We start from the raw sequence: 13,617 nt of genomic DNA, 5'->3' as shown, positions 1-13,617 counted from the left end.
ATGATTGTCTTTACCAGATGAGCCTCAGCCTGCAGAGCCAGGGTTTTACTTCTTTTCTGTGCCCTACTCCGGACCAGTTCAGGGCAGAGGTCGCATGGCCTGGTGATTGGCCTGAGGCCCGGGCAGGAGAGGCACCAGCGGAGGCACCAGCAGAGGCTCCCGACGAGGCAGATGAGGCCCGCGAGGACGAGGAGATGACTGATTTACTGGATTTCTTAGGAGGGAGTGGGGCCACATGATTGGGAGATCTCTTGATTCATATTTCTTTTTGTTTCCATTTGTTTTTTTTTTCTGTTACATATCATCTTATTTTTGTTTAACTAAGGGACTAACGTTTGTTTCATGTTTTGACTTTTGTTTTGTACATACATATCGTTTGAGCTGTTACGTCGGTACTTGTTTCATTGTTGTCAATAGTGTTTGTTGAAATTTCGGAACCGTGTAGAGTTTTTTATTTAGGGACGTCGTCCTAAAAATAAAATGAACCAAAAATCCTAATAAAAAGGAAAAAAGCGTTGTGAATAAAAGTCATGTTCATAGAGAAAAGAAAAAGGTTTTTATCTATACATGTGTGTAAAAGGAAAATGTGTATAGAAGGTCTTTGTGTAAATGATGCGTGGAAAGGAATTCTTATATGTGTGAGTAACAAGTGTATATAAAGAAACTTTTGTATAAACCATAGGTGTGTGTTGGAGAAAAATAAAAAAATATTTGAACGTAAATAGGGTTTGTATATAGACCATGTGACGTAAAGAGAAGAGCTCTAATGCGTGTACAGAAACAGTTTGTCGTGTATAAAAATATAGATGTACAAAGAAAGGTTTTCCTCATAAAGGGCCACAGGTGTATAGTTTTAGTGAACGTATATAAAAATAAAACAAAAAAAGTAAAGAGAAAGAAAGACCGCGAAGGTCGACATGTTAAGAAATATAAATCATTCGTAAAGAGCAAACGCATCTTCTGGAAACAAGGGACTGATGCTAGGATTTTATTTTCCGGAATGAACCGAGATAAGGATGGATGAATTCATTGAACTGATGAAAGAACATAACTTGGAAACGTTGGGTCTGTCTGTGTAAATTCCCAACCATAGTATCACAATGCCATAAACAGGATGCTTGAGTGCCCACCTGGCCGTAATGTGGCGAAAATTGAAAAGAGGTGTTTTGTGCAATCCATAAGTTTCCGTAACTTCTTCGAAACCTAAAAAAGAGTAAATACATAATCCGTAAGGATTCGTAACCTTGCGGAAGGAAAATAAGTATCGTTACGAAATTCGTAAAGTTTCGTAACATTACGGAAAAAGAATTACCAAAAAAATAGGAGGGGGATGCATTTAGTAAAAAAAGGGGGTGCAAATAGCAACCAGGCCCACTTGGGCCCTCCAGAAGATTCCTCCAGAAGGTTGTTGCTTCTGGAGGAAGCAACCTTGCTCGCTTGGGCGAGCTGGGCGGCAAGCTTCTCCCCTATTTTTCTATAAATAGGGGGAAAAGTGAAGAAGAAAAGGGTTCAACCCCTTAGGCACTTCTCTCTCTCTCGAAATAGCTGAGGAAAATTAGTTCCGTGAAGAAAATCCAAGCCGAGGCGCTTCCATAACGTTTCCGTGAGTAATTACGCGAAGATCCTCGACCATTCTTCAAGATTCATCGTTCGTTCTTTGTTTTCTTCAGTCTTCAACGGGTAAGTACCTCAAACCAAGCTTTTCAATTCATTCTATGTACCCATGGTGGTCCACATTTTGTTTCATGTATTTTTGTTCTCGTTTTCATTCACTTTTTATACCCCCTTTTGACATGCTTAAACCATTTATTTAAGTCATTTCTCGCCTAATCTAAAAATAAAATAAATTTCCACCGATCGTTTGAATTGTATCATCCGTTAACTTTGGTTAAAATGAATTCCGACCGTTCGGTCGTGCCGTAACCACGTTGGAAATCAAAAAAGAGGTAAAAAAATAATATAATAATAAGAAAATACCCTTTTAGTAAAATAAAGCCAAAAATCAATCAGACGTTTTCTCTTTGGGATTTCTCATTCTTAATCGAGTTGACTGATAACTAAAGTGAAACTAAGGCTAAAATCAAACTCGCCTAGTCAAGCTCGTCCACAAAAATAGGTTTTTCAAAGTTTATCATTTCAGTTTCTTACTAAGTAAAAAGATCATTTTTAAGGTCCAATGCCTTAAAATAATCACCCCTCAAGTAAAAAGAATCGCTTGATTCATGCATAAGAAAGAACTACGTAGGTCTGATTTCCTCTCCAAAGGAGGGTACGTAGGAGCAAAAGCCCCGCTTTTGTCGACCTCAAAAAATAAAAAAGAAATAAAAGTCAAGATAACACAATTCCACAATTCTAAAAATAGGCTGTTGTCCTTCGAGACAAACGTGAGAGGTGCTAATACCTTCCTCAAGCGTAAATACAACTCCCGAACTTAGAATTTTCTTTTTTGACCGGTTTCCTTCGGTTTTCCCGACGTTTTCCACAAATAAACGTTGGTGGCGACTCCGCGCATCTTTCCTCCTTTGGGAAGCGCACCCGTGAGCCTCGCCCTCGCTCGCCCGCGAAGGGCACGTTGCGACAGTGATAGAGAGAGATGTGCACATGCGTGTTTACTTGTGTGCTGGTGTGTGTGGGATGTGTTGAGGGTTTGATGAAACCTGGTATTTACAGGAGAGGAGCGGAGCTGTGGGTCCTTGTTCATAGAGACTGTTATAGCCTTTGCAAATAATCCCCGACTTATAGATAATAGCTGGTAGCTTATAGATAATGTTAGAGATAAACTGTAGCTTAGAGGTAAAAGCTAGTAGAAATTGTACCTTGTAGATAATGTATGGCTTTATAGATAATTAACTACTTGCCAAGAGATAAAGATATATCAATATATTCAAATATTAATAGGTTAGAGATAACTTGTGAGTTAGGGAGCCCGACTACTAAGGGTCGAGCGTCCATGCTCCAGTTCCAGGACTGACATGGAGGGTTGACACTTGTCTCTGAGTGTCATGTAAGGTGTCTCGTGTATTTTTGGACCCTAGACAATACATAAGCCCCCGAATCTTTGAGTTGGCTTGAGGGCTAAAGAGATTGTCCAGTGTCGAAGTAGAGTATCTAATGTCCGGGGTAGTAGTCTTGACAAGTAGGAGGGTGACGAGTTTGTTGATCCCCCAAGTGTGGACGAGTGGTGTTCAGTGTCGGGTGTGGTAACCTTTACGAGTGTCAAAATTGCAGGTCTACTAGGTTTATCAAGTCCTCGAGCCTATACAAGTGTTATCCAAGTTGCTTCTGTCAAGTTGTCCAGGTTAGACATGTCTTTGATCATGCAGGCTAAGTTTAGCATGTCAGGTGAGGGAAGTATCTAGATTTGAAAACTTTTCCCTTTTCTAACCATTGGAGGGTGTATTGAAGAGAAACACTATGCTTTGTTTGCTGCTACAGGCATCTGTAGCACACACATAATTCTCTTTCATACGTGTCACTCCCGGAGTGGAGACATACTAGAGTCGTAGTGCATCGGTGAGTAGGGATGTGTCATTGTGCAAAAATTCAAGGCACCACTTCCGCTCCCACCAGTTATCGAAAATTTCATCTCCCCTTTGAATGGAGTGGATGTTCGATTTCGGGTCACCGTTACCTTGATCACTTGCTTCCTTTCCTTCTACATCCAATCCTTTTCCTTCTTCCTTCACTGTCTTCGATTCTTCAAGGTATTTCATCTTCCACAATGTCTTCATTCTTGTATGACTCTGCCACTGACATGGCTGGCAGTGATTCTAGGGGCTCAATTGAGCAACCCATGATGGCCTGGGAGGTCATTTCTTTTGGTGGTTCCTCATCAAAAGATACTCACTATGGTGCCTCCTACAATAAGTCCTCCTCTTCGGAGAGGGTGAGGGATTTGTGTTGTACTGGTCGGGGTACTTCTCGCCCTCACGGGAGGGCGCGGTCTTCCACTACTTCCAGGAAGCCTACCTTGGTTATTGTGATCCTTTCCTCTTCTACTTCTTGGGGTGTGAGGAGAGGTAGTGGTAGTGGAGATGTCAGGGCGTCTCCCTTCATGTGACATATCCATAGCGTTGGGTCGACATCGTCCCCACCTGCCATTGTTGGCTATGATTGGATGATCGATGACATTTTGAAATATAAGTCCTCTTTCACCTCTACGACGAGTGTCGTTGCTCTTCAATGCCAGGTGAAGCTAGCAAGCCCTGAAGACTCCTATAAGTTGCTCATTCAAGCTTGCGGGAGTGATGACTTTACTTTCTTGAGGGGCGCCACTGGGTAGTCCTCCCTTCTTCTTTATGTATAGGTGTCTATTTCTATTTGAGGTCTTAGGTCTCATTCTTCCCTTGACCACTTTCCAATGTGCTCTACTTGAGTGCTTGAATGTAGCTTTTTCTCAGCTCCATCCAAATAGTTGGGCAATGGTGAAGGCCTTTGAAATTCTATGCCATTTCTTCAACATTCGACCTAGTTTGTCGGTATTCTTATTTTTCTTTCAAATAAAGCTGGCCAGAAAGATTGGTTAGGTCTCTTTGAACAGCGTGTCCAAGAGCTATTTGAGTTTGACTCAAATGTCTTTCGCCACTTTAAGGACCGTTTCTTTAAGGTCTTGGCTGCTAGTGTTGTGGATGATGGTTTGCCATTGATGTTAAATAGGAATGGGGAGCCCCGCTTCCCATTCTACTGGCAGTCTGACCTCACCAGGTTCAAGTTGCTTAATGAGGATTCGTTGACCCTTGTGAAAAGGGTCGAGAAAGCTATTTTGGAGTGCCGGTCTTACTAAACGTGCGGTTCATTCTATCTCTTCCCTCGGTAAGTGATGCCTTCGCTACCCTAGATTGTAAACTGCCCAACCTTGTCCTCTTTTGTGTCTGTGGTCTGTGTCGACCGGAACTAACACTTGCTTATGTTGTTGTTGCTTGTTTTGCAGGTATTATGGGTGACTTCGCTAGGAGGACCCTTGTGAAGTAGGTCGGACTTGCGGGTGGGACTATGCCACTATCTGCTGCTGGTCCTGCTGTTAAAGAAAAAGGTTAATCTACTAGTGAAGTTGGCCCTATTGCTATTTTTGTTGAGGTCACCTCTGGTGTCCTTTCCTCTATTTTGGCAAAGAGGAAACAAGATGATGGTGCTGGGTCGTGTGGTTGTAAAATTTCAAAGGCCCCTTGATCGAGGTCGTACCCGAATCAAATAAACATTAAAAATACAGTATCTAGGAAGTGATCCTAGGTCGTCTCCCAATGAGTAATGGTCAACCAAACGTTCATAACAGATAGTAAGAAAATAGTAATGAGTCGGGGGGGGTTGTTTGTTTTTCTAAATTAAACAGCAAGCAAATTTGAATTAGAAAATAACAAAATTAAAACATGTTGTTTCCCCTTGATTCACAAGTGTCGCAACCTACCCTTTGGCGGGAGGGCGACGCGAGACTCGCGGGATGCGTGTTCCACGAAAGGAATACGCGCGGAGTCGCCACCAACGTTTATTTGAGGAAAACGTCAGAAAAACCGGAAAAGACGCGATCTACGAACTTTTAAGTGAAAGGTTGGGGAGTTGTATTTACGCATGGGGAAGGTATTAGCACCCCACACGTCCGTCCCAAGGGACGACAGCCTTTAATCGAATGTGCAAACATGACTTTGATTTTTTATGTTCTCTTTTTTATGTCTTCATATCCTTTATACCCTTTTTATATTTTTCTCTTTTTGTGGTCGACAAGGGTGTTTCCCTTTGCTCCTACGTATTCCTCAATTGCGATGAGGAAATCAGACCTACGTAGTTCTTTTTTACCAAGTGATTCTTTTTTACTTAAAAGGTGATCATTTTAAGGCGTTGGACCTTGAAAACGATCCATTTACTTAGTAAGAAATTGAAATGACAAACTTAAAAAACCCTATTTTTGTGGACGAGCTTGACTAGGCGAGTTAATTTTAGCCTTAATTTCACTTTAGTTATTAGTCAATTCGATTAAGAATGAGAAATCCCAAAGAGAAAAACGTCCGATAGATTTTCCGCTTTATTTTACTAAAAGGTATTTTTTTTATATTATTATTTTACCTCTTTTTTTGATTTCCAACGTGGTTACGGCACGACCGAACGGTCGGAATTTATTTTAACCGAAGTTAACGGATAATACAATTCAAACGATCGGTGGAAATTTATTTTATTTTTAGTTTAAGCGAGAAATGACTTAAATAAAATGGCTTAAGCACGTCAAAAGGAGGTATAAAAAGTAAATGAAACAAGAATAAAAATACACGAAACACAATGTGGACCACCACGGGTACATAAAATGAATCGAAAAGCTTGGTTCGAGGTACTTACCCGTTGAAGATCGAAGAACGATGAAGAACGAATGAAGAACGTCGAAGAACGGTCGAAACCTTTGCGAAATTCCTCACGGAAAACGTTACGGAAATGTTTCGGAAGCGCCTCGGCTTAGATTTTCTTCACGGAAACAATTTTTCCAAGCAAATTCGAAAGAGAGAGAAGTGCCCAAGGGGCTGAACCCTTTTCTTCTTCACTTCCTCCCCTATTTATAGCAAAATAGGGGAGATGCTTGCCGCCCAGCTCGCCCAGGCGAGCCAGGTTGCTTCCTCTAGAAGCAACAGCCTCCTGGAGGAATCTTCTGGAGGGCCCAAGTGGGCCTGGTTGCTATTTGCACCCCTATTTTTACTAAGTACACCCCCCCTCTGCTTTTTTTTGGTGATTCTTTTTTCGTAAAGTTACGGAAACTTACGAATTTCGTAACGATACTTGTTTTCTTTCCGTAATGTTACGGAACCTTGTGGATTACATAATCATCCCCTTTTTGACTTACGGAATGTTACGGAATCTCACTAATTATGCAACGATGCTTCCATTTGATTTCCGGTGTGTCACGGAACCTTTACGGATTGTGCATCAATATTTTCTTTTGTTTTTTTCGGCATGTCCCGGAATTTCACAAATTGCCTAATGATGGGTGCCAAGCACCTTACAAGGACCAAAAAAAAGTCGCATGTCATCAAGCAAAGGTCTCCGGACGAAATTAGGGTATGACAGTTGCCCCTCTTTACTTGTCTTTTATTGGAAATAAAAGGAAAGTAAAGATAAGACGCTAATTTTGTTCCTCTCGATTGACGAGAGTCGCGGGTGACCATAAAATTTCCGCATGCAAATGACTCGTTGTTCCCGGGGGAACAAAAGGTGCAGAAGACGGTGTCAGTCCCTGCCTGCTATCAAGCGTTCTGTCTTACAGATAGCAAAAGAATGTTTATACGGATAACCACTCGGGTATTTCCGCCTATCAGCGTGACTCAAAAGTCAGTATGACAGATCTTGTAAGTGCGGAAGATGATGTAAATCTCCGCGTGTCAACGGGCTTATCGGCCGCGATTGACGAAGGGTGCAGAATGACCAAATTTTGTCTCTGCGTGCCATCGGACACGACTGTGTCTGAATGGCAAAGGGGTGCGGAATGACCAAATTTTGTCTCCGCATGTCATCGGGCCCGCCGCCTCTGGATGACAAAGGGTGCAGAATGACCAATTTTTGTCTCTGCGCGCCATCGGACACGGCTGTGTCTGAATGGCAAAGGGGTGTGGAATGACCAAATTTTGTCTCCGCATGTCATCGAGCCCGCCGCCTCTGGATGACAGGGTGCAGAACGACCAATTTTTGTCTCTGCGCGCCATCGGACACGGCTGTGTCTGAATGGCAAAGGGGTGCGGAATGACCAAATTTTGTCTCCGCATGTCATCGGGCCCGCCGCCTCTGGATGACAAAGGGTGCAGAACGACCAATTTTTGTCTCTGCGCACCATCGGACACGGCTGTGTCTAAATGGAAAAGGGGTGCGGAATGACCAAATTTTGTCTCCGCATGTCACATGACCTCAGGGTCAATATGGCAGATCTTGTGGGGCGGCCGACAAAAGCAATGCTCTTGCTCCTACGTATCCTCCAATGAGGAACTCAGACCTACGTAGTTCTGGATAACTTGTGAGACTTGAAAAAGTGTCGGTGTTTTCTTCACTAAAAATGCAAACATGCTTTAGTAAAGAGACAAATATTCCAACTGATTAGAGCAGCATATGCTTCTTTTTTTTTGAGTGAAAAGAACAATGCGTTTACCGGGGAAGGAGAGTATGTTGATGAAATCCCTCATAACCATAAATGAGATTTTGGATGTTAGCATTTCGTTTCTAAATGACCATTTAGAGGAAACACTGGGTTCGACAAAAATAGAAGAAATCCACTCAAAGTGTATCAATCTCGCACAGGTAAGTGTTTTATCCTAATTCCGAACCATAGATATGTCATGACTTAACTTTGCAAATTATTTCCTATCAAATCAAAAATTACATGTGTGATCATGGATCAATAGGACTTCCCTTGGGAATGGGTTCTTTTGATGGGTTTTTCGGCTTTTGTGTGTTTTTGGCCTTTGATTTTTTTGTTGGCTTTTTCCTTTTCTGTCTTTGTTTAGTGCGGGGCAAAAAAGTCGCTAGCGCACAAGATTTTGGTTGGCAATTAAAGGGGAAAGACCATTTTAGGTCGTGGTTTCCTTTCCTTCTTTTTGTTCATTTGGTGACAATTTTGTATTGTTCAGATATTGTCCGGTCCAAAGACCTTTCTGCATATTTCTTTTGTTTTCTTTGATCGGGAACTTTCTTCCCTTTCTTCTTCTTCTCTCTTTTTTCTTTCTCCCATTCTTTGATTGGGAATTTTCTTTCTTTTCTTTTTGCTTTCTCCCACTCTTTGATTGGGAATTTCCTTTCCTCTCTTTTTTCCTTTGATTGGAAATTTTCCTTCTCTTTTTTTTTTTTGCTTCCGAGGGTAAGGATTGACATTCTCACCCTGGGTCAAGGTTTATGGTGAGTCAGGATTTTGGCTCAAAGCTTGTAGAATGGCTAGACATGATACATGTCAGGGTTTGGTTTGGTTCAAGGATAAAAGGGATGCCCCACATTATTTCCATGACACAAATGCAAAAATGATGATTTGGAAACTTTATGCAAAACTGGTCATGCATGCACCTATGTGGACACTCAAGTGTCAAATTTTTATGGTCATGTGATGCTAGGGCTCAGGATTTATTTCCTCTATTTTAAATCAACCCAACGTTTCCAAAATATGTTCTTTTATCAATTTGTGCATTCATCCGAGTCCATTTTGGGTACTCGGGAAAATTTCACAGCATTCACCCTTCAGGTGTACACACATTTTTTTTTCAAAAACTAGCTATGATCAGCGAATTTTCTTTTCAAAGAAGAGTTGGAAGTCATCTCTTTTCAAAAGCATGTTGGTTTTTCAGCTAGACAACTTATTTTTCTTTTTTTCTCTCTTTTTTTCTTCCTTTTTTGTTTATTTCTTTTTCTTGTTTGTTTTTTTTGTTTTTTTTTCTTTTTTTTCCATGAGGTATTTTGCTACCTAAACATGTGTATATTTTTGTGAGGTATTTTGCTTTATACATGCATATCCAAGGTATCTTGCTACCTAAACATATATATATATATATATATATATATATATATATATATATATATATATATTGTGAGGTATCTTTTTGCTACATACATGCATATTCAAGGTATCTTTCTACCTAAACATACATATATATATTTTGTGAAGTATTTTTTTGTTTACATACATGCATATCTAAGGTATCTTTCTACCTAAACATACATATATATATTTTGTGAAGTGTTTTTTGTTTACATACATGCATATCTAAGGTATCTTTCTACCTAAACATACATATATATATTTTGTGAGGTATGACTACCTTCCGAGCTTGTGCTCGTTTTATTTAAATTCTTAGGATCATGAGCAACTAGGTGTGTCCCAATATGACTTGAGAAACAGAAGGTGATCAAATAGCAAGCAGAAATTTAAAAGTTACTAGGTTGCCTCCTAGTAGCGCTTCTTTAACGTCTTGAGCTGGACGCCTTATGACTTGTCGGTCACTGACCTAGTACTTTGCTTACCTTTGGCTTTGGACTTGGTCACCTATGGGTCGGCCATGTGTCGTAGGCAACGCTCTAACCTTTTTATGGATGAGCTGAGGTGAACTCTAGAGGTGGTGGCGGTGTGTCTATTGCCCGCTACCGGCCATCCCAATGCTGATGTGATGTTTCGCCCTGCGCCTGCCTGGGGGCGCAGTACTTCTTGATGAAAGCTCGATTGGTAGGGGGGGCCTGATGACCTTGCTGCGGGCGACAGGCACTCCCTAGAACTGACAGAGACCCGTATTTAGAGCTGGCAACTCCAAGACCCTGTTGGCCTTCTTCGGGTCCACTAGGTGTCTTGCGGGCACAATCCCTGCAAACAATAGATGACATCAGAAATCAGTTGGGGGAGGTGCATACTTACCTATGCCACGACGGCATGAACTTGCTAGGGGGAACGGGCGTCCTGTAGGGCCGACAGAGGCCCGTAACCAGAGCTGGAAACCCCAGGGCCCTGTTGGACTTCTTCAGGTCCATTGGGTGTCTTTGTGGGTGTGATCCCTGCAAACAATAGATGGTATCAGAAATTAGTTGAACCATATGCATACTTACTCATGTCGGGACGACACAGACAAACTGATACTTTTGCAGGGGGAGATTGGCATTGCGGTCGCTAGGCAGAATGTTGCTAAGTAGCAATGTCATCTATATCTGTGTAAGAGTGGTCATGTTGGTGCGCATGATCCGCACTCGTCTCTTTGCAGCGGCACGGGTGAAATCTTGCCCCGGTATGCATAGTAGCTGTGTGATAGCCTCCCTCTCTGGTTGTGCTCGCACAGTTGGCCCTCCTCCAATATCAGGGGGTGGCCCAGGAACCGTTAAAAGGAAACTACTGGCCCCTTAACTGGGAGTGCAAGTCTTGGTTAAGCATTTAAGGACAGAGGACCTTAAATTCTCTTAAGGTGTAGATGTGGAGCACACTGAAAATGAGGACATGTAGCCCTCTAAAGGTGAGGGCGTGCAGCCCTCTCAAGACGAGGATGTGTAGTCCTCTGGAGGTGAGGGTGTGCAGCCCTCTGATGGCGAGGACGTGTAGTCCTCTCAAGGTGAGGGCGTGCAGTCCTCTGAAGGTGAGGACATGCAGTCCTCTGATGGCGAGGGCGTGTAGCCCTCTGAAGGTGAGGACATGCAGTCCTCTGATGGCGAGGGCGTGTAGCCCTCTGAAGGTGAGGGTAACTAGTACCCAAGGCGAGGGCGGGTAGCCCTCTCAAGGCGAGGACGTGTAGTCCTCTGGAGGTGAGGGCGTGCAGTCCTCTGATGGTGAGGACATGTAGTCCTCTCAAGGCGAGGACGTGTAGTCCTCTCAAGGTGATAGGTACAAGTACCCAAGGGTACACCCTTATGAGAAAGCAAGAGATCAACTCATCGAGAGGGCCGGTCATCCCAAATCCACAAGATTTGGACATTAGATGTAGGAAATCTATGCAGTTAACATGATTTTTAGGGATGCAGATGCATGCAACCTTTGTCGTGAAATTTGGTAAATGCGGACTTCATATGAAACAATGCAATGTAATAGAAAGTTGTACAATGTTCATGACATTCTTTCCCTATTTTGTGATTTTGATTTCGATTTGATTTTTTTTTTTGGAAAACACAAATTGACTGTCCTTTTGAAAGAGGTGATAGTCCATGCAACCTTATCCTATCTTTTGCAAATCTCTCCGAGAACTCCCTCAGAGTGTGTGTTCTGTTTGATTTAGTCATTTGACCATTTTGGAGTGATGGCAATGGAGTCGTTTGATGTTTAATCAATCCATTGAAATCCTAGGGTTTGTCCCCCCTTTTTTGTTGAAAACATCGATGGGTGAAAACTTTTGATCGGCCCCTAGGTTCACTTGAGGCTCATGCACGATGCCCCTCATTGCCCCAGTGTAGGGCTATGAGGTAACCATCGTTGTCTTGTTTTCATAGCCTCATAGTGAGGAAGAATGAAAGAAGCAGTTGATTCTTGCAAAAAGAATTTTTCTAAGGACGAGAAATAGTTGAAGGATTTTTTGATGGATTAAGTCAAATGACTCCTATGTAGAAGCAAGATGTTTAGATGTTTTGATGATGCCAAAGGATCAAGTGCTTCCAAGTTTTATTCAAGACAAGAATCCAAGAATCCAAGAAAATCAAGATATATGATCAAGTTGATCTCTAGAATCTTAGGAAGAAGTTTCCAAATTGAAAAAGCAAAAGGTTTGGCCAAAGAATTCTATCTAAATCATTTTAAATTGAGATTTACTCTCTGGTAATCAATTACCAGCAGCTGAAAATGTTTATAATAGTCACTAGAAATTTGAATTCAAAATTTATAATGTGTAATCGATTACACATGGATGGTAATTGATTACCAACAGTTTATTCAAATTTTAAAGCCTGTGATCGATTACACAAGTCTTGTAATCAATTACCAGAGGAGATTTTCAGAAAATAATTTCCAAGAGTCACATCTATTCAAATGGTTTATGAATGGCCATCAAAGGTGACTTGGAAACACGAATTTAAAGAGAGTTTTCATTGCCCAAAAAAATTTATCCTCTCAAAAAGATTCCTTGGTCAACCACTTGCATATTCAATAAGGAATTTTGATTGATCTTCATTGTACAATCTATCTCTTTTAAGAGAGATTTCTTCTTCTTATTTCTGAAAATGGATTAAGAGATCGTGGGTCTCTTGTTGTAGAGGATTCCTGAACACAAGGGAAGGGTTGTCCCTGTGTGGTTCAGACTTTGTAAAAGGAGTTTTACAAAGAGAGTGGAAAATCTCAAGTGGGTTGCTTGAGGACTGGACGTAGGCGCGGGAAGTGGCCGAACCAGTATAAATCAAGTTTGCATTCCTCTGTTCCTTTAAACTTCTTTTATTTATTGCTATTTATCTTTTGCTTTAAAGAAGTTTATTTTGAATTGTCTTTTGAGTAATTCATGTTAAGGGTGCATTGTTAATCCAAAAAGAAAGAGTGATAGTTCAATTGGGGAATAGTCTTTGCATCTTAATTCAACCCCCCTTTTTCTTAAGGTAACTGAGGCCATTTGTCCAACATCCTATTCTTGATAACTCACTTCTCTCTAAAAAGACAAAATGAGGTCACATGAACGTCTATATTTTTACTTGGAAACACAGTCAATCAAATGCCTTTTTATTTTTTATTTTGAAACTTATTTTTTATTTTGAAACTTATTTGTTTTGAACTTTACTCGTTGTTTTACGACACCCCCACCAACGTGCAAGACGAGTAATCTCTGATTGAACAGTCTTAGAAGTCAACACTCAGGAGCGCAGGTCGCTTGAGCAAACAGACCAATGGCTTGCACCCACATTCCAGTGAAAGTTGAATAAGCAAACATGCGTTTGTGAGAGGATGAGGGACAAAGATATCAACTTTATCCATTTCATTTAACATTGTAACTGTGGTTTACAATAATGGCATAAACTTGGAAATCCTGATGAGTCATTAGAGACACCTAACAACAGCCTTCAAAATTGCCCCATGTGTGGCATCTCTTGTCAATGTCAGGATTTACACGCAATTCTCCTCAAATTTCAGCCAGCCCGCATCAATTAGACCTTGCACCTTACGCTTCAGAGCCCTACAATGCTCAATGGAACGCCCCGGGGCTTCTCCGTGACAAGCACACGTTG

The sequence above is a fragment of the Glycine soja genome, chromosome 16, assembly GCF_004193775.1.
Source record: "Glycine soja cultivar W05 chromosome 16, ASM419377v2, whole genome shotgun sequence".
Classification (NCBI taxonomy): domain Eukaryota; kingdom Viridiplantae; phylum Streptophyta; class Magnoliopsida; order Fabales; family Fabaceae; genus Glycine; species Glycine soja.
This window is presented reverse-complemented; position numbering follows the sequence as displayed.